Raw genomic sequence first — 18,355 nt, 5'->3', positions numbered from 1 at the left:
TGTTTTTTTCTTCAAGTTACAAAATCCGTGACAACGATTTCTTATTGAAAATTAAATTTGAAAAGTTTTTTGAATGAATATCGTTACATTTGCTTGAATTAAAGCAAAAAGTACAAAAACTATGGTTTCAGCGGTTATATTTGAAAATAGTGAAAATATTCTCAAAAAGTGCTTCTCTGGTCGAGAAACGTCGATTTTGAAAATGTTATTAAAAATCAAGGTACATTTTTATTTATTGATCAATCGAGATGAAATCACTTTTAATGAGTATTTTATAGATAAATAAGCTGAATTCATTAAAAAATTTATCCAGAAAAAAATGCATTCAAAAGTGTACCGAAAAAATCGCATGTTTTTTTTCTTCAAGATACAAAATCCGTGACAACGATTTCTTATTGAAAATTGAATTTGATCAGTTTTTTGAATGAATATCGTTACATTTGTTGAATTAAAGCAAAAAGTACAAAAATAATGGTTTCAGTGATTATATTTGAAAATAGTGAAAAAAAACTCAAAATGTGCTTCTTTGATCGAGAACCAGAGAACCACATTTAGAGGTTTTTTTCACTATTTTCAAATATAACCGCTGAAACCATAGTTTTTGTACTTTTTGCTTTAATTCAAGCAAATGTAACGATATTCATTCAAAAAACTGTTCAAATTTAATTTTCAATAAAAAATCGTTTTCACGGATTTTGTAACTTGAAGAAAAAAACATGCGATTTTTTCGGTACAATTTTGAATGCATTTTTTTCTGGACAAATATTTGACCGAATTTAGCTTAAATACATATAAAATACTCATTAAAAGCGATTTCATCTCGATTGATCAATAAATAAAAATGTACCTCGATTTTTAATAGAATTTTCAACATCGACGTTTCTCGACCAGAGAAGAACATTTTGAGTTTTTTTCACTATTTTCAAATATAATCACTGAACCATTATTTTTGTACTTTTTGCTTTAATTCAAGCAAATGTAACGATATTCATTCAAAAAACTGTTCAAATTCAATTTTCAATAAGAAATCGTTGTCACGGATTTTGTATCTTGAAGAAAAAAACATGCTTTTTTTTCAGTACACTTTTGAATGCACTTTTTTCAGGACGAATTTTTGACCAAATTCAGCTTAAATACATATAAAATACTCATTAAAAGTGATTTCATCTCGATTGATCAATAAATAAAAATGTACCTCGATTTTTAATAACATTTTCGAAATCGACGTTTCTCGACCAGAGAAGCACATTTTGAGAATTTTTTCACTATTTTCAAATATAACCGCTGAAACCATAGTTTTTGTACTTTATGCTTTAATTCAAGCAAATATAACGATATTCATTCAAAAAAACTGTTCAATTTGAATTTTCATTAAGAAATCGTTGTAACGGATTTTTTATCTTGAAGAAAAAAAACATGCGATTTTTTAGGTACAATTTTAAATGCATTTCTTTCTGGACAAATATATGACCGAATTTAGCTTAAATACATATAAAATACTCATTAAAAGCGATTTCGTCTGGATTGATCAATAAATAAAAATGTATCTCGACTTTTAATAGAATTTTCAAAATCGACGTTTCTCGACAAGAGAAGCACATTTTGACTATTTTCAAATTCAATTTTCAATAAGAAATCGTTGTTGTAATTTAAATTAAGTGAGACAAATTAACCTTCATCTTTTTAAAACAATAGACAAAAAGAAAATGTTTGCTTTTTTCATATCTGGTTGAATTTAAAAGAGGAAATAAAAGTGAAAAAGCCAACGGCACGTAGTGTTCCTTAAGTGGTCTCCCTCCCAAGTACTGACTGCGATCGACGATGCTCAACTTCGGTGATAGGACGAGAACCGGTGTTTTCAGCGTGATATAGCTGTTGCCGAGAGTGCTAGTTAATAATTCGAATTTAAATTAAGTGAGACAAATTAACCTTCATCTTTTTAAAACAATAACAAAAAGAAAATGTTTGCTTTTTTCATATCTGGTTGAATTTATAAGAGGAAATAAAAGTGAAAAAGCCAACGGCACGCAGTGTTCCTTAAGTGGTGTCCCTCCCAAGTACTGACTGCGATCGACGATGCTCAACTTCGGTGATAGGACGAGAACCGGTGTTTTCAGCGTGATATGGCTGTTGCCGAGAGTGCTAGTTAATAATTCGAATTTAAATTAAGTGAGACAAATTAACCTTCATCTTTTTAAAACAATTATAAAAAGAAACATGGTGGCTTTTTTCATATCTATTTAAATTTAAAAGAGGAAAAAAAAGTGAAAAAGCCAACGGCACGCAGTGTTCCTAAGTGGTCTCCCTCCCAAGTACTGACTGCGCTCGACGCTGCTTAACTTCGGTTATCGGACGAGAAACGGTGTTTTCAGCGTGGTATGGCCGTTGCCGAGAGTGCTATTTAATAATTTGAATTTAATTAACCTTCATCTTTATAAAACAATATCAAAAATAAGATATGTTTGCTTTTTTCATATCTGGTGGAATTTAAAAGAGGAAATAAAAGTGAAAAAGCCAACGGCACGCAGTGTTCCTTAAGTGGTCTCCCTCCCAAGTACTGACTGCGCTCGACGCTGCTTAACTTCGGTGATCGGACGATAACCGGTGTATTCAGCGTGATATGGCCGTTGCCGAGTGTCTCAGTTAATAATTTTAATTTAATTAACCTTCATCTTTATAAAACAATAACAAAAAGAAGATATGTTTGCTTTTTTCATATCAGGTGGAATTTAAATAGGAAATAAAAGTGAAAAGGCCAACGTCACGCAGTGTTTCCAAGTACTGACTGCGCTCGACGGTGCTTAACTTCGGTGATCGGACGAGAACCGGTGTTTTCAGCGTGATATGGCCACTGCCGAGAGTGTTAGATAATAATTCGAATTTAAATTAAGTGAGACAAATTAACCTTCATCTTTTTAAAACAATAACAAAAAGAAAATATGTTTGCTTTTTTCATATCTATTGGAATTTAAAAGAGGAAAAAAATTGAAAAAGCCAACGGCACGCAGTGTTCCTAAGTGGTCTCCCTCCCAAGTACTGACTGCGCTCGACGCTGCTTAACTTCGGTGATCGGACGATAACCGGTGTATTCAGCGTGATATGGCCGTTGCCGAGAGTCTCAGTTAATAATTTTAATTTAATTAACCTTCATCTTTATAAAACAATAACAAAAAGAAGATATGCTTGTTTTTTCATATCTGGTGGAATTTAAGAGGAAACAAAAGTGAAAAAGCCAACGGCACGCAGTGTTCCCAAGTACTGACTGCGCTAGACACTGCTTAACTTCGGTGATCGGACGATAACCGGTGTATTCAGCGTGATATGGCCGTTGCCAAGAGTGCTAGTTAGTAATTTGAATTTAATTAACCTTCATCTTTATAAAACAATAACAAAAAAAGATATGTTTGTGTTTTCATATCTGGTGGAATTTAAGAGGAAACAAAAGTGAAAAAGCCAACGGCACGCAGTGTTCCCAAGTACTGACTGCGTACGACGCTGCTTAGCTTCGGTGATCGGACGAGAACCGGTGTTTTCAGTGTGATATGGCCGTTGCGGAGAGTGCTAGTTAATAATTCGAATTTAAATTAAGTGAGACAAATTAACCTTCTTTTTAAAACAATAACAAAAAGAAAACATGTTTGCTTTTTTCATATCTATTAAAATTTAAAAGAGGAAAAAAAAGTGAAAAAGCCAACGGCACGCAGTGTTCCTAAGTGGTCTCCCTCCCAAGTACTGACTGCGCTCGACGCTGCTTAACTTCGGTGATCGGACGAGAACCGGTTTTTTCAGCGTGATATGGCCGTTGCCGAGAGTGCTATTTAATAATTTGAATTTAATTAACCTTCATCTATATAAAACAATATCAAAAAGAAGATATGTTTGCTTTTTTCATATCTGGTGGTATTTAAAAGAGGAAATAAAAGTGCAAAAGCCAACGTCACGCAGTGTTTCCAAGTACTGACTGCGCCCGACGCTGCTTAACTTCGGTGATCGGAATAGAACCGGTGTGTTTAGCGTGATATGGCCGTTGCCGAGAGCGCTAGTTAATAATTCGAATTTAAATTAAGTGAGACAAATTAAGCTTCATCTTTTTAAAACAATAACAAAAAGATAACATGTTTGCTTTTTTCATATCTATTAAAATTTAAAAGAGGAAAAAAAAGTGAAAAAGCCAACGGCACGCCTTGTTCCTAAGTGGTCTCCCTCCCAAGTACAGACTGCGCTCGACGCTGCTTAACTTCCGTGATCGGACAAGAACCGGTTTTTTCAGCGTGATATAACCGTTGCCGAGAGTGCTATTTAATAATTTGAATTTAATTAACCTTCATCTAAATAAAACAATATCAAAAAGAAGATATGTTTGTTTTTTCACATCTGGTGGAATTTAAAAAAGGAAACAAAAAGTAAGAAGCCAACGGCACGCAGTGTTCAAAAGTACTGACTGCGCTCGACGCTGCTTAACTTCGGTGATCGGACGAGAACCGGTGTTTTTAGCGTGATATGGCCGTTGCCGAGAGCGCTAGTTAATAATTCGAATTTAAATTAAGTGAGACAAATTAACCTTCATCTTTTTAAAACAATAACAAAAAGATGACATGTTTGCTTTTTTCATATCTATTAAAATTTAAAAGAGGAAAAAAAAGTGCAAAAGCCAACGGCACGCCTTGTTCCTAAGTGGTCTCCCTCCCTAGTACTGACTGCGCTCGATGCTGCTTAACTTCGGTGATCGGACGAGAACCGGTGTTTTCAGCGTGATATGGCTGTTGCCGAGAGTGCTAGTTAATAATTCGAATTTAAATTAAGTGAGTCAAATTAACCTTCATCTTTTTAAAACAATAATAAAAAGAAACATGTTTGCTTTTTTCATATCTATTAAAATTTAAAAGAGGAAAAAAAGTGAAAAAGCCAACGGCACGCAGTGTTCCTAAGTGGTCTCCCTCCCAAGTACTGACTGCGCTCGATGCTTTTTAACTTCGGTGATCGGACGAGAAACGGTGTTTTCAGCGTGATTTGGCCGTTGCCGAGAGTGCTATTTAATAATTTGAATTTAATTAACCTTCATCTTTATAAAACAATATCAAAAATAAGATATGTTTGCTTTTTTCATATCTGGTGGAATTTAAAAGAGGAAATAAAAGTGCAAAAGCCAACGTCACGCAGTGTTTCCAAGTACTGACTGCGCTCGACGCTGCTTAACTTCGGTGATCGGAATAGAACCGGTGTTTTAAGCGTGATATGGCCGTTGCCGAGAGTGCTAGTTAATAATTCGAATTTAAATTAAGTGAGACAAACTAACCTTCATCTTTTTAAAACAATAACAAAAAGAAAATATGTTTGCTTTTTTCATATCTATTGGAATTTAAAAGAGGAAAAAAAAGTGAAAAAGCCAACGGCACGAAGTGTTCCTAAGTGGTCTCCCTCCCAAGTACTGACTGCGCTCGACGCTGCTTAACTTCGGTGATCGGACAGGAACCGGTGTTTTCAGCGTGATATGGCCGTTGCCAAAAGTGCTATTTAAAAATTTGAATTTAATTAACCTTCATCTTTATAAAACAATATCAAAAAGAAGATATGTTTGCTTTTTTCATATCTGGTGGAATTTAAAAAAGGAAACAAAAAGGAAAAAGCCAACGGCACGCAGTGTTCAAAAGTACTGACTGCGCTCGACACTGCTTAACTTCGGTGATCGGACGAGAACCGGTGTTTTTAGCGTGATATGGCCGTTGCCGAGAGCGCTAGTTAATAATTCGAATTTAAATTAAGTGAGACCAATTAACCTTCATTTTTTTAAAACAATAACAAAAAGATAACATGTTTGCTTTTTTCATATCTATTAAAATTTAAAAGAGGAAAAAAAAGTGAAAAAGCCAACGGCACGCCTTGTTCCTAAGTGGTCTCCCTCACAAGTACTGACTGCGCTCGATGCTGCTTAACTTCGGTGATCGGACGAGAACCGGTGTTTTCAGCGTGATATGGCTGTTGCCGAGAGTGCTAGTTAATAATTCGAATTTAAATTAAGTGAGACAAATTAACCTTCATCTTTTTAAAACAATAATAAAAAGAAACATGTTTGCTTTTTTCATATCTATTAAAATTTAAAAGAGGAAAAAAAGTGAAAAAGCCAACGGCACGCAGTGTTCCTAAGTGGTCTCCCTCCCAAGTACTGACTGCGCTCGATGCTTTTTAACTTCGGTGATCGGACGAGAAACGGTGTTTTCAGCGTGATTTGGCCGTTGCCGAGAGTGCTATTTAATAATTTGAATTTAATTAACCTTCATCTTTATAAAACAATATCAAAAATAAGATATGTTTGCTTTTTTCATATCTGGTGGAATTTAAAAGAGGAAATAAAAGTGAAAAAGCACACTTCGCGCAGTGTTTTCAAGTACTGACTCCGCTCGACGCTGCTTAACTTCGGTGATCGGACTAGAACCGGGGTTTTCAGCGCGATATGGCCGTTGCCGAGAGTGCTAGTTAATAATTCGAATTTAAATTAAGTGAGACAAATTAACCTTCATCTTTTTAAAACAATAACAAAAAGAAAATATGTTTGCTTTTTTCATATCTATTGGAATTTAAAAGACAAAAAAAGTGAAAAAGCTAACGGCAAGCAGTGTTCCTAAGTGGTCTCCCTCCCAAGTACTGACTGCGCTCGATGCTTTTTAACTTCGGTGATCGGACGAGAAACGGTGTTTTCAGCGTGATTTGGCCGTTGCCGAGAGTGCTATTTAATAATTTGAATTTAATTAACCTTCATCTTTATAAAACAATATCAAAAATAAGATATGTTTGCTTTTTTCATATCTGGTGGAATTTAAAAGAGGAAATAAAAGTGCAAAAGCCAACGTCACGCAGTGTTTCCAAGTACTGACTGCGCTCGACGCTGCTTAACTTCGGTGATCGGAATAGAACCGGTGTTTTAAGCGTGATATGGCCGTTGCCGAGAGTGCTAGTTAATAATTCGAATTTAAATTAAGTGAGACAAACTAACCTTCATCTTTTTAAAACAATAACAAAAAGAAAATATGTTTGCTTTTTTCATATCTATTGGAATTTAAAAGAGGAAAAAAAAGTGAAAAAGCCAACGGCACGAAGTGTTCCTAAGTGGTCTCCCTCCCAAGTACTGACTGCGCTCGACGCTGCTTAACTTCGGTGATCGGACAGGAACCGGTGTTTTCAGCGTGATATGGCCGTTGCCAAAAGTGCTATTTAAAAATTTGAATTTAATTAACCTTCATCTTTATAAAACAATATCAAAAAGAAGATATGTTTGCTTTTTTCATATCTGGTGGAATTTAAAAAAGGAAACAAAAAGGAAAAAGCCAACGGCACGCAGTGTTCAAAAGTACTGACTGCGCTCGACACTGCTTAACTTCGGTGATCGGACGAGAACCGGTGTTTTTAGCGTGATATGGCCGTTGCCGAGAGCGCTAGTTAATAATTCGAATTTAAATTAAGTGAGACCAATTAACCTTCATTTTTTTAAAACAATAACAAAAAGATAACATGTTTGCTTTTTTCATATCTATTAAAATTTAAAAGAGGAAAAAAAAGTGAAAAAGCCAACGGCACGCCTTGTTCCTAAGTGGTCTCCCTCACAAGTACTGACTGCGCTCGATGCTGCTTAACTTCGGTGATCGGACGAGAACCGGTGTTTTCAGCGTGATATGGCTGTTGCCGAGAGTGCTAGTTAATAATTCGAATTTAAATTAAGTGAGACAAATTAACCTTCATCTTTTTAAAACAATAATAAAAAGAAACATGTTTGCTTTTTTCATATCTATTAAAATTTAAAAGAGGAAAAAAAGTGAAAAAGCCAACGGCACGCAGTGTTCCTAAGTGGTCTCCCTCCCAAGTACTGACTGCGCTCGATGCTTTTTAACTTCGGTGATCGGACGAGAAACGGTGTTTTCAGCGTGATTTGGCCGTTGCCGAGAGTGCTATTTAATAATTTGAATTTAATTAACCTTCATCTTTATAAAACAATATCAAAAATAAGATATGTTTGCTTTTTTCATATCTGGTGGAATTTAAAAGAGGAAATAAAAGTGAAAAAGCACACTTCGCGCAGTGTTTTCAAGTACTGACTCCGCTCGACGCTGCTTAACTTCGGTGATCGGACTAGAACCGGGGTTTTCAGCGCGATATGGCCGTTGCCGAGAGTGCTAGTTAATAATTCGAATTTAAATTAAGTGAGACAAATTAACCTTCATCTTTTTAAAACAATAACAAAAAGAAAATATGTTTGCTTTTTTCATATCTATTGGAATTTAAAAGACAAAAAAAGTGAAAAAGGTAACGGCAAGCAGTGTTCCTAAGTGGTCTCCCTCCCAAGTACTGACTGCGCTCGATGCTTTTTAACTTCGGTGATCGGACGAGAAACGGTGTTTTCAGCGTGATTTGGCCGTTGCCGAGAGTGCTATTTAATAATTTGAATTTAATTAACCTTCATCTTTATAAAACAATATCAAAAATAAGATATGTTTGCTTTTTTCATATCTGGTGGAATTTAAAAGAGGAAATAAAAGTGCAAAAGCCAACGTCACGCAGTGTTTCCAAGTACTGACTGCGCTCGACGCTGCTTAACTTCGGTGATCGGAATAGAACCGGTGTTTTAAGCGTGATATGGCCGTTGCCGAGAGTGCTAGTTAATAATTCGAATTTAAATTAAGTGAGACAAACTAACCTTCATCTTTTTAAAACAATAACAAAAAGAAAATATGTTTGCTTTTTTCATATCTATTGGAATTTAAAAGAGGAAAAAAAAGTGAAAAAGCCAACGGCACGAAGTGTTCCTAAGTGGTCTCCCTCCCAAGTACTGACTGCGCTCGACGCTGCTTAACTTCGGTGATCGGACAGGAACCGGTGTTTTCAGCGTGATATGGCCGTTGCCAAAAGTGCTATTTAAAAATTTGAATTTAATTAACCTTCATCTTTATAAAACAATATCAAAAAGAAGATATGTTTGCTTTTTTCATATCTGGTGGAATTTAAAAAAGGAAACAAAAAGGAAAAAGCCAACGGCACGCAGTGTTCAAAAGTACTGACTGCGCTCGACACTGCTTAACTTCGGTGATCGGACGAGAACCGGTGTTTTTAGCGTGATATGGCCGTTGCCGAGAGCGCTAGTTAATAATTCGAATTTAAATTAAGTGAGACCAATTAACCTTCATTTTTTTAAAACAATAACAAAAAGATAACATGTTTGCTTTTTTCATATCTATTAAAATTTAAAAGAGGAAAAAAAAGTGAAAAAGCCAACGGCACGCCTTGTTCCTAAGTGGTCTCCCTCACAAGTACTGACTGCGCTCGATGCTGCTTAACTTCGGTGATCGGACGAGAACCGGTGTTTTCAGCGTGATATGGCTGTTGCCGAGAGTGCTAGTTAATAATTCGAATTTAAATTAAGTGAGACAAATTAACCTTCATCTTTTTAAAACAATAATAAAAAGAAACATGTTTGCTTTTTTCATATCTATTAAAATTTAAAAGAGGAAAAAAAGTGAAAAAGCCAACGGCACGCAGTGTTCCTAAGTGGTCTCCCTCCCAAGTACTGACTGCGCTCGATGCTTTTTAACTTCGGTGATCGGACGAGAAACGGTGTTTTCAGCGTGATTTGGCCGTTGCCGAGAGTGCTATTTAATAATTTGAATTTAATTAACCTTCATCTTTATAAAACAATATCAAAAATAAGATATGTTTGCTTTTTTCATATCTGGTGGAATTTAAAAGAGGAAATAAAAGTGAAAAAGCACACTTCGCGCAGTGTTTTCAAGTACTGACTCCGCTCGACGCTGCTTAACTTCGGTGATCGGACTAGAACCGGGGTTTTCAGCGCGATATGGCCGTTGCCGAGAGTGCTAGTTAATAATTCGAATTTAAATTAAGTGAGACAAATTAACCTTCATCTTTTTAAAACAATAACAAAAAGAAAATATGTTTGCTTTTTTCATATCTATTGGAATTTAAAAGACAAAAAAAGTGAAAAAGCTAACGGCAAGCAGTGTTCCTATGTGGTCTCCCTCCCAAGTACTGACTGCGCTTGATGCTGCTTAACTTCGGTGATCGGACAAGAACCGGTGTATTCAGCGTGATAAGGCCGTTGCCGAGAGTGCTAGTTAATAATTTGAATTTAATTAACCTTTATCTTTATAAAACAGTAACAAAAAGAAGATATGTTTGCTTTTTTCATATCTATTGGAATTTAAAAGAGGAAAAATAAGTGAAAAAGCAAACGGCCGCAGTGTTCCTAAGTGGTCTCCCTCCCAATTACTAACTGCGATCGAAGCTGCTTAACTTTGGTGATCGGACGAGAACCGGTGTATTCAGCGTGATATGGCCGTTGCCAAGAGTGCTAGTTAATAATTTGAATTAAATTAACCTTCATCTTTATAAAACAATAACGAAGAGAAGGTATGTTTGTTTTTTCATATCTGGTGGAATTTAAGAGGAAGCAAAAGTGAAAAAGCCAACGGCATGCAGTGTTCCTAGGTACAGACAGCGCTCGACGCTGCTTAACTTCGGTGATCGGACGAGAACCGGTGTTTTCAGCGTGATATGGCCTTTGCCGAGAGTGCTAGTTAATAATTCGAATTTAAATTAAGTGAGACAAATTAACCTTCATCTTTTTAAAACAATAATAAAAAGAAACATGTTTTCTTTTTTCATATCTATTGGAATTTAAAAGAGGAAAAAAAAAGTGAAAAAGCCAACGGCACGCAGTGTTCCTAAGTGGTCTCCCTCCCAAGTTCTGACTGCGCTCGACGCTGCTTAAGTTCGGTAATCGGACGATAACCGGTGTATTCAGCGTGATATGGCCGTTGCCGAGAGTGCTAGTTAATAATTTGAATTTATTTAACCTTCATCTTTATAAAACAATAACAAAAAGAAGATATGCTTGTTTTTTCATATCTGGTGGAATTTTAGAGTAAAGAAATGTGAAAAAGATAACGGCACGCAGTGTTCGCAAGTACTGACTGCGCTCGACGCTGCTTAACTTCGGTGATTGGACTAGAACCGGTGTTTTCAGCGTGATATGGCCGTTGCCGAGAGTGCTAGTTAATAATTCGAATTAAAATTAAGTGAGACAAATTAACCTTCATCTTTTTAAAACAATAACAAAAAGAAAATATGTTTGCGTTATACATACCTATTGGAATTTAAAAGAGGAAAAAAATTGAAAAAGCCAACGGCACGCAGTTTTCCTAAGTGGTCTCCCTCCCAAGTGCTGACTGCGCTCGACGCTGCTTAACTTCGATGATCGGACGATAACCGGTGTATTCAGCGTGATATGGCCGTTGCCGAGAGTCTCAGTTAATAATTTTAATTTAATTAAACTTCATCTTTATAAAACAATAACAAAAAGAAGATATGCTTGTTTTTTCATATCTGGTGGAATTTAAGAGGAAACAAAAGTAAAAAAGCCAACGGCACGCGGTGTTCCCAAGTACTGACTGCGCTCGACGCTGCTTAGCTTCGGTGATCGGACGAGAACTGCTGTTTTCAGTGTGATATGGCCGTTGCGGAGAGTGCTAGTTAATAATTCGAATTTAAATTAAGTGAGGCAAATTAACCTTCATCTTTTTAAAACAATAACAAAAAGTAAAATTGTTTGCTTTTTTCATATCTATTAAAATTTAAAAGTGGAAAAGAAAGTGAAAAAGCCAACGGCACGCAGTGTTGCTAAATGGTCTCCCTCCCAAGTACTGACTGCGTTCGACGCTGCCTAACTTCGGTGATCGCACGAGAACCGGTGTTTTCAACGTGAAATGGCCGTTGCCGAGAGTGCTATTTAATAATTTGAATTTAATTAACCTTCATCTTTATAAAACAATAACAAAAAGAAGATATGTTTGTTTTTTCATATTTGGTGGAATTTAAGAGGAAACAAAAGTGAAAAAGCCAACGGCACGCAGTGTTCCCAAGTATTGACTGCGCTCGACGCTGCTTAACTTCGGTGATCGGACGAGAACCGGTGTTTTCAGCGTGATTTGGCCGTTGCCGAGAGTGCTAGTTAATAATTCGAATTTAAATTAAGTGAGACAAATTAACATTCATCTTTTTAAATCACTAACAAAAAGAAAACATATTTGCTTTTTTCATATCTATTAAAATTTAAAAGTGGAAAAAAAAGTGAAAAAGCCAACGGCACGCAGTGTTGCTAAGTGGTCTCCCTCCCAAGTACTGACTGCGCTCGACGCTGCTTAACTTCGGTGATCGGACGATAACCGGTGTATTCAGCGTGATATGGCCGTTGCCGAGAGTCTCAGTTAATAGTTTTAATTTAATTAACCTTCATCTTTATAAAACAATAACAAAAAGAAGATATGCTTGTTTTTTCATATCTGGTGGAATTTAAGAGGAAACAAAAGTGAAAAAGCCAACGGCACGCAGTGTTCCCAAGTACTGACTGCGCTAGACGCTGCTTAACTTCGGTGATCGGACGAGAACCGGTGTTTTCAGCGTGATATGGCCGTTGCCAAGAGTGCTAGTTAATAATTTGAATTTTATTAACCTTCATCTTTATAAAACAATAACAAAAAGAAGATATGTTTGTTTTTTCATATCTGGTGGAATTTAAGAGGAAACAAAAGTGAAAAAGCCAAAGGCACGCAGTGTTCCTAAGGACTGACTGCGTACGACGCTGCTTAGCTTCGGTGATCGGACGAGAACCGGTGTTTTCAGTGTGATATGGCTGTTGCGGAGAGTGCTAGTTAATAATTCGAATTTAAATTAACCTTCATCTTTATAAAACAATATCAAAAAGAAGATATGTTTGCTTTTTTCATATCTGGTGGAATTTAAAAGAGGAAATAAAAGTGCAAAAGCCAACGTCACGCAGTGTTCCCAAGTATTGACTGCGCTCGACGCTGCTTAACTTCGGTGATTGGACTAGAACCGGTGTTTTCAGCGTGATTTGGCCGTTGCCGAGAGTGCTAGTTAATAATTCGAATTAAAATTAAGTGAGACAAATTAACCTTCATCTTTTTAAAACAATAACAAAAAGGAAATATGTTTGTTTTTTTCATATCTATTGGAATTTAAAAGAGGAAAAAAATTGAAAAAGCCAACGGCACGCAGTGTTCCTAAGTGGTCTCCCTCGCAAGTGCTGACTGCGCCCGACGCTGCTTAACTTCGGTGATCGGACGATAACCGGTGTATTCAGCGTGATATGGCCGTTGCCGAGAGTCTCAGTTAATAATTTTAATTTAATTAACCTTCATCTTTATAAAACAATAACAAAAAGAAGATATGCTTGTTTTTTCATATCTGGTGGAATTTAAGAGGAAACAAAAGTGAAAAAGCCAACGGCACGCGGTGTTCCCAAGTACTGAGTGCGCACGACGCTGCTTAGCTTCGGTGATCGGACGAGAACCAGTGTTTTCAGCGTGATATGGCCGTTGCCGAGAGTGTTAGATAATAATTCGAATTTAAATTAAGTGAGACAAATTAACCTTCATCTTTTTAAAACAATAACAAAAAGAAAATATGTTTGCTTTTTTAGCCACATCGTAGTATACGATGAGGCTCTTAGTTTGACCCGAGCCGTAGTAGTAGTAGTAGTAGTAGTAGTAGTAGTTGTAGTAGTAGTAGTAGTAGTAGTAGTAGTAGTACATGTGGCCGGAGTTTTCGCTTTCGTTATCGTTATTTTTTGGCTTAAAAGAAACTCCACATTACCACAACCCACCCATAGGGGTAACTGGGCTCGGTTAGAGATTTAATTTTAATTAAAATTTTTTTCGGATCGCAGCCGGGAATCGAACCCGGGTCGTTGGCGTGGTAAGCAAAGATTCTACCATTGAGCCATAGAGACTTGATAGAAACCCCGAGTTTTTTATTATTTATTTTTATCTCTAAAATGTCGGGGTGATGTGGGGTGTGGTACCTCTTAATCTGTGGGGTCGGATACTTATGAATTTGTATGTTTGGGGTTTTTATATTTATTTTCTTTTTATTTATGTGCTAATTAAATAGATAACGATTTTCCCCGTTTCGTTCTCGTTCGGTAGCTATCGCCATCTATGTTATGATTGACTGGATCGTTTTGGCGGTTAATTCAAATGTGGGTTTAGATAGAGCTAACATAGTGTTAAATGAGCGTAATGCGTTTGATCAGTTTAGCATTGCTAAAGGTAATTCGAGGGGAAAATCACTAAAATGGGTAATCACTATAATGAACTTGTATCTTTGGGGTCGGATACTTCTGAATCTGTATCTTTGGGGTCGGGTACTTCTGAACTTGTATCTTTGGGGTCGGATACTTCTGAACTTGTGTCTTTGGGGTCGGATACTTCTGAACTTGAATCTTTGGGGTCGGGTACTTCTGAACTTGAATCTTTGGGGTCGGATACTTCTGAACTTGTATCTTTGGGGTCGGATACTTCTGAACTTGTATCTTTGGGGTCGGATACTTCTGAACTTGTATCTTTGGGGTCGGATACTTCTGAACTTGAATCTTTGGGGTCGGATACTTCTGAACTTGAATCTTTGGGGTCGGATACTTCTGAACTTGAATCTTTGGGGTCGGATACTTCTGAACTTGAATCTTTGGGGTCGGATACTTCTGAACTTGAATCTTTGGGGTCGGATACTTCTGAACTTGAACTTGAATCTTTGGGGTCGGATACTTCTGAACTTGTATCTTTGGGGTCGGATACTTCTGAACTTGTATCTTTGGGGTATGGGTTTAGATAGAGCTAACATAGTGTTAAATGAGCGTTACGCGTTTGATCATTTTAGCATTGCTAAAGGTAATTCGAGGGGATAATCACTATAACTAAACTTTCGCTTTCAAACGTTTCTGGGCATAAATATCTGTTCTTCGATTCGCCGGAATATTAGAATTACAGCGTAAGTAAGTTTATACGGTTATAATTTTATCACTGTTTAGAGTAGGGCATCGAGGGGCTATTAACTCTGATTTTATGCACGGTAAATCATTTAAGCATTGTAAAAGATAGCGCTATTCACTCATTAGGGTAAGTTATAGAGGGGTTATCCACTCATTAGGGTAGGGTATAGAGGGGCTATTCACTCGTACGATGTGGCTACTATTACGAACCCTTGGGCCGTCTTGTTTCATATCTATTGGAATTTAAAAGAGGAAACAAAACGGGAAAAAGCCAACGGCACGCAGTGTTCCCAAGTACTGACTGCGCTCGACGCTGCTTAGCTTCGGTTATCGGACGAGAACCGGTGTTTTTAGCGTGATATGGCCGTTGCCGAGAGCGCTAGTTAATAATTCGAATTTAAATTAACTGAGACAAATTAACCTTCATTTTTTTAAAACAATAACTAAAAGATAACATGTTTTCTTTTTTCATATCTATTAAAATTTAAAAGAGGAAAAATAAGTGAAAAAGCCAACGGCACGCCTTGTTCCTAAGTGGTCTCCCTCCGAAGTACTGACTGCGCTCGATGCTGCTTAACTTCGGTGATCGGACGAGAACCGGTGTTTTCAGCGTGATATGGCTGTTGCCGAGAGTGCTAGTTAATAATTCGAATTTAAATTAAGTGAGACAAATTAACCTTCATCTTTTTAAAACAATAATAAAAAGAAACATGTTTGCTTTTTTCATATCTATTAAAATTTAAAAGAGGAAAAAAAAGTGAAAAAGCCAACGGCACGCAGTGTTCCTATGTGGTCTCCCTCCCAAGTACTGACTGCGCTCGACGTTGCTTAACTTCGGTGATCGGACGAGAAACGGTGTTTTCAGCGTGATATGGCCGTTGCCGAGAGTGCTTTTTAATAATTTGAATTTAATTAACCTTCATCTTTATAAAACCATATCAAAAATAAGATATGTTTGCTTTTTTCATATCTGGTGGAATTTAAAAGAGGAAATAAAAGTGAAAAAGCCAACTTCGCGCAGTGTTTCCAAGTACTGACTCCGCTCGACGCTGCTTAACTTCGGTGAACGGACTAGAACCGGTGTTTTCAGCGCGATATGGCCGTTGCCGAGAGTGCTAGTTAAAATTCGAATTTAAATTAAGTGAGGCAAATTAACCTTCATGTTTTTAAAACAATAACAAAAAGATAACATGTTTGCTTTTTTCATATCTATTAAATATTAAAAGAGGAAAAAAAAGTGAAAAAGCCAACGGCACGCCTTGTTCCTAAGTGGTTTCCCTCCGAAATACTGACTGCGCTCGATGCTGCTTAACTTCAGTGATCGGACGAGAACCGGTGTTTTCAGCGTGATATGGCTGTTGCAGTGAGTGCTAGTTAATAATTCGAATTTAAATTAAGTGAGACAAATTAACCTTCATTTTTTTAAAACAATAACAAAAAGATAACATATTTGCTTTTTTCATATCTATTAAAATTTAAAAGAGGAAAAATAAGTGAAGAAGCCAACGGCACGCAGTGTTCCTAAGTGGTCTCCCTCCCAAGTACTGACTGCGCTCTACGCTGCTTAACTTCGGTGATCGGACGAGAAACGGTGTTTTCAGCGTTATATGGCTGTTGCCGAGAGTGCTAGTTAATAATTCGAATTTAAGTTAAGTGAGACAAATTAACCTTCATCTTTTTAAAACATTAATAAAAAGAAACATGTTTGCTTTTTCATATCTATTAAAATTTAAAAGAGGAAAAAAAAGTGAAAAAGCCAACGGCACGCAGTGTTCCTAAGTGGTCTCCCTCCCAAGTACTGACTGCGCTCGACGCTGCTTAACTTCGGTGATCGGACGAGAACCGGTGTTTTTAGCGTGATATGGTCGTTGCCGAGAGCGCTAGTTAAAAATTCGAATTTAAATTAAGTGAGACAAATTAACCTTCATTTTTTTAAAACAATAACAAAAAGATAACATGTTTGCTTTTTTCATATCTATTAAAATTTAAAAGAGGAAAAATAAGTGAAAAAGCCAACGGCACGCCTTGTTCCTAAGTGGTCTCCCTCCGAAGTACTGACTGCGCTCGATGCTGCTTAACTTCGGTGATCGGACGAGAACCGGTGTTTTCAGCGTTATATGGCTGTTGCCGAGAGTGCTAGTTAATAATTCGAATTTAAGTTAAGTGAGACAAATTAACCTTCATCTTTTTAAAACATTAATAAAAAGAAACATGTTTGCTTTTTCATATCTATTAAAATTTAAAAGAGGAAAAAAAAGTGAAAAAGCCAACGGCACGCAGTGTTCCTAAGTGGTCTCCCTCCCAAGTACTGACTGGGCTCGACGTTGCTTAACTTCGGTGATCGGACGAGAAACGGTGTTTTCAGCGTGATATGGCCGTTGCCGAGAGTGCTTTTTAATAATTTGAATTTAATTAACCTTCATCTTTATAAAACCATATCAAAAATAAGATATGTTTGCTTTTTTCATATCTGGTGGAATTTAAAAGAGGAAATAAAAGTGAAAAAGCCAACTTCGCGCAGTGTTTCCAAGTACTGACTCCGCTCGACGCTGCTTAACTTCGGTGAACGGACTAGAACCGGTGTTTTCAGCGCGATATGGCCGTTGCCGAGAGTGCTAGTTAAAATTCGAATTTAAATTAAGTGAGGCAAATTAACCTTCATGTTTTTAAAACAATAACAAAAAGATAACATGTTTGCTTTTTTCATATCTATTAAATATTAAAAGAGGAAAAAAAAGTGAAAAAGCCAACGGCACGCCTTGTTCCTAAGTGGTTTCCCTCCGAAATACTGACTGCGCTCGATGCTGCTTAACTTCAGTGATCGGACGAGAACCGGTGTTTTCAGCGTGATATGGCTGTTGCAGTGAGTGCTAGTTAATAATTCGAATTTAAATTAAGTGAGACAAATTAACCTTCATTTTTTTAAAACAATAACAAAAAGATAACATATTTGCTTTTTTCATATCTATTAAAATTTAAAAGAGGAAAAACAAGTGAAGAAGCCAACGGCACGCAGTGTTCCTAAGTGGTCTCCCTCCCAAGTACTGACTGCGCTCTACGCTGCTTAACTTCGGTGATCGGACGAGAAACGGTGTTTTCAGCGTTATACGGCTGTTGCCGAGAGTGCTAGTTAATAATTCGAATTTAAGTTAAGTGAGACAAATTAACCTTCATCTTTTTAAAACATTAATAAAAAGAAACATGTTTGCTTTTTCATATCTATTAAAATTTAAAAGAGGAAAAAAAAGTGAAAAAGCCAACGGCACGCAGTGTTCCTAAGTGGTCTCCCTCCCAAGTACTGACTGCGCTCGACGCTGCTTAACTTCGGTGATCGGACGAGAACCGGTGTTTTTAGCGTGATATGGTCGTTGCCGAGAGCGCTAGTTAAAAATTCGAATTTAAATTAAGTGAGACAAATTAACCTTCATTTTTTTAAAACAATAACAAAAAGATAACATGTTTGCTTTTTTCATATCTATTAAAATTTAAAAGAGGAAAAATAAG

General features: G+C 36.7%; 4 non-coding genes and 37 pseudogenes across 4 annotated transcripts; all 41 read right to left on the bottom strand.

Moving 5' to 3' along the window:
* Positions 1 to 2,271: 2,271 nt before the first annotated feature.
* On the bottom strand, positions 2,272 to 2,390 carry LOC149620430 (5S ribosomal RNA; annotated as a pseudogene).
* A 122-nt stretch (positions 2,391 to 2,512) lies between these two features.
* LOC149620429 (5S ribosomal RNA) lies at positions 2,513 to 2,632 on the bottom strand (annotated as a pseudogene).
* A 360-nt stretch (positions 2,633 to 2,992) lies between these two features.
* LOC149620428 (5S ribosomal RNA) lies at positions 2,993 to 3,111 on the bottom strand (annotated as a pseudogene).
* Positions 3,112 to 3,688: 577 nt separating this feature from the next.
* On the bottom strand, positions 3,689 to 3,807 carry LOC149620427 (5S ribosomal RNA). The gene has a single exon (XR_016375585.1). It is a non-coding gene; the product is annotated as a 5S ribosomal RNA (ribosomal RNA).
* Positions 3,808 to 4,169: 362 nt separating this feature from the next.
* Positions 4,170 to 4,288, bottom strand: LOC149620426 (5S ribosomal RNA; annotated as a pseudogene).
* Positions 4,289 to 4,409: 121 nt separating this feature from the next.
* Positions 4,410 to 4,512, bottom strand: LOC149620425 (5S ribosomal RNA; annotated as a pseudogene).
* A 137-nt stretch (positions 4,513 to 4,649) lies between these two features.
* Positions 4,650 to 4,768, bottom strand: LOC149620424 (5S ribosomal RNA; annotated as a pseudogene).
* A 135-nt stretch (positions 4,769 to 4,903) lies between these two features.
* LOC149620423 (5S ribosomal RNA) lies at positions 4,904 to 5,022 on the bottom strand (annotated as a pseudogene).
* Positions 5,023 to 5,384: 362 nt separating this feature from the next.
* On the bottom strand, positions 5,385 to 5,503 carry LOC149620422 (5S ribosomal RNA). The gene has a single exon (XR_016375697.1). It is a non-coding gene; the product is annotated as a 5S ribosomal RNA (ribosomal RNA).
* Positions 5,504 to 5,625: 122 nt separating this feature from the next.
* LOC149620421 (5S ribosomal RNA) lies at positions 5,626 to 5,728 on the bottom strand (annotated as a pseudogene).
* Positions 5,729 to 5,865: 137 nt separating this feature from the next.
* LOC149620420 (5S ribosomal RNA) lies at positions 5,866 to 5,984 on the bottom strand (annotated as a pseudogene).
* A 135-nt stretch (positions 5,985 to 6,119) lies between these two features.
* On the bottom strand, positions 6,120 to 6,238 carry LOC149620419 (5S ribosomal RNA; annotated as a pseudogene).
* Positions 6,239 to 6,598: 360 nt separating this feature from the next.
* Positions 6,599 to 6,717, bottom strand: LOC149620418 (5S ribosomal RNA; annotated as a pseudogene).
* A 362-nt stretch (positions 6,718 to 7,079) lies between these two features.
* On the bottom strand, positions 7,080 to 7,198 carry LOC149620417 (5S ribosomal RNA). The gene has a single exon (XR_016375695.1). It is a non-coding gene; the product is annotated as a 5S ribosomal RNA (ribosomal RNA).
* Positions 7,199 to 7,320: 122 nt separating this feature from the next.
* Positions 7,321 to 7,423, bottom strand: LOC149620416 (5S ribosomal RNA; annotated as a pseudogene).
* A 137-nt stretch (positions 7,424 to 7,560) lies between these two features.
* On the bottom strand, positions 7,561 to 7,679 carry LOC149620415 (5S ribosomal RNA; annotated as a pseudogene).
* A 135-nt stretch (positions 7,680 to 7,814) lies between these two features.
* On the bottom strand, positions 7,815 to 7,933 carry LOC149620414 (5S ribosomal RNA; annotated as a pseudogene).
* Positions 7,934 to 8,293: 360 nt separating this feature from the next.
* Positions 8,294 to 8,412, bottom strand: LOC149620413 (5S ribosomal RNA; annotated as a pseudogene).
* Positions 8,413 to 8,774: 362 nt separating this feature from the next.
* On the bottom strand, positions 8,775 to 8,893 carry LOC149620412 (5S ribosomal RNA). Its single transcript, XR_016375693.1, has one exon. It is a non-coding gene; the product is annotated as a 5S ribosomal RNA (ribosomal RNA).
* Positions 8,894 to 9,015: 122 nt separating this feature from the next.
* Positions 9,016 to 9,118, bottom strand: LOC149620411 (5S ribosomal RNA; annotated as a pseudogene).
* A 137-nt stretch (positions 9,119 to 9,255) lies between these two features.
* LOC149620410 (5S ribosomal RNA) lies at positions 9,256 to 9,374 on the bottom strand (annotated as a pseudogene).
* Positions 9,375 to 9,509: 135 nt separating this feature from the next.
* Positions 9,510 to 9,628, bottom strand: LOC149620409 (5S ribosomal RNA; annotated as a pseudogene).
* Positions 9,629 to 9,988: 360 nt separating this feature from the next.
* Positions 9,989 to 10,107, bottom strand: LOC149620408 (5S ribosomal RNA; annotated as a pseudogene).
* Positions 10,108 to 10,229: 122 nt separating this feature from the next.
* LOC149620407 (5S ribosomal RNA) lies at positions 10,230 to 10,347 on the bottom strand (annotated as a pseudogene).
* A 359-nt stretch (positions 10,348 to 10,706) lies between these two features.
* On the bottom strand, positions 10,707 to 10,825 carry LOC149620406 (5S ribosomal RNA; annotated as a pseudogene).
* A 358-nt stretch (positions 10,826 to 11,183) lies between these two features.
* LOC149620405 (5S ribosomal RNA) lies at positions 11,184 to 11,302 on the bottom strand (annotated as a pseudogene).
* A 359-nt stretch (positions 11,303 to 11,661) lies between these two features.
* On the bottom strand, positions 11,662 to 11,780 carry LOC149620404 (5S ribosomal RNA; annotated as a pseudogene).
* A 119-nt stretch (positions 11,781 to 11,899) lies between these two features.
* LOC149620403 (5S ribosomal RNA) lies at positions 11,900 to 12,002 on the bottom strand (annotated as a pseudogene).
* A 137-nt stretch (positions 12,003 to 12,139) lies between these two features.
* On the bottom strand, positions 12,140 to 12,258 carry LOC149620402 (5S ribosomal RNA; annotated as a pseudogene).
* Positions 12,259 to 12,377: 119 nt separating this feature from the next.
* Positions 12,378 to 12,480, bottom strand: LOC149620401 (5S ribosomal RNA; annotated as a pseudogene).
* A 584-nt stretch (positions 12,481 to 13,064) lies between these two features.
* On the bottom strand, positions 13,065 to 13,183 carry LOC149620400 (5S ribosomal RNA; annotated as a pseudogene).
* Positions 13,184 to 15,360: 2,177 nt separating this feature from the next.
* On the bottom strand, positions 15,361 to 15,479 carry LOC149620399 (5S ribosomal RNA; annotated as a pseudogene).
* Positions 15,480 to 15,615: 136 nt separating this feature from the next.
* On the bottom strand, positions 15,616 to 15,734 carry LOC149620398 (5S ribosomal RNA; annotated as a pseudogene).
* Positions 15,735 to 16,095: 361 nt separating this feature from the next.
* Positions 16,096 to 16,214, bottom strand: LOC149620397 (5S ribosomal RNA; annotated as a pseudogene).
* Positions 16,215 to 16,351: 137 nt separating this feature from the next.
* On the bottom strand, positions 16,352 to 16,470 carry LOC149620396 (5S ribosomal RNA; annotated as a pseudogene).
* A 135-nt stretch (positions 16,471 to 16,605) lies between these two features.
* Positions 16,606 to 16,724, bottom strand: LOC149620395 (5S ribosomal RNA; annotated as a pseudogene).
* A 137-nt stretch (positions 16,725 to 16,861) lies between these two features.
* On the bottom strand, positions 16,862 to 16,980 carry LOC149620394 (5S ribosomal RNA; annotated as a pseudogene).
* A 135-nt stretch (positions 16,981 to 17,115) lies between these two features.
* On the bottom strand, positions 17,116 to 17,234 carry LOC149620393 (5S ribosomal RNA; annotated as a pseudogene).
* Positions 17,235 to 17,595: 361 nt separating this feature from the next.
* Positions 17,596 to 17,714, bottom strand: LOC149620392 (5S ribosomal RNA; annotated as a pseudogene).
* A 137-nt stretch (positions 17,715 to 17,851) lies between these two features.
* Positions 17,852 to 17,970, bottom strand: LOC149620391 (5S ribosomal RNA; annotated as a pseudogene).
* A 135-nt stretch (positions 17,971 to 18,105) lies between these two features.
* On the bottom strand, positions 18,106 to 18,224 carry LOC149620390 (5S ribosomal RNA; annotated as a pseudogene).
* Positions 18,225 to 18,355: the final 131 nt, after the last annotated feature.

This window comes from Phalangium opilio, unplaced genomic scaffold (genome assembly GCF_054372755.1).
Source record: "Phalangium opilio isolate 3A_F unplaced genomic scaffold, DU_Popi_V2 ptg000209l_1, whole genome shotgun sequence".
NCBI classification, from domain to species: domain Eukaryota; kingdom Metazoa; phylum Arthropoda; class Arachnida; order Opiliones; family Phalangiidae; genus Phalangium; species Phalangium opilio.
Note: the sequence above shows the minus strand (reverse complement) of the source record. Positions and strands in the feature narration are given on the sequence as shown.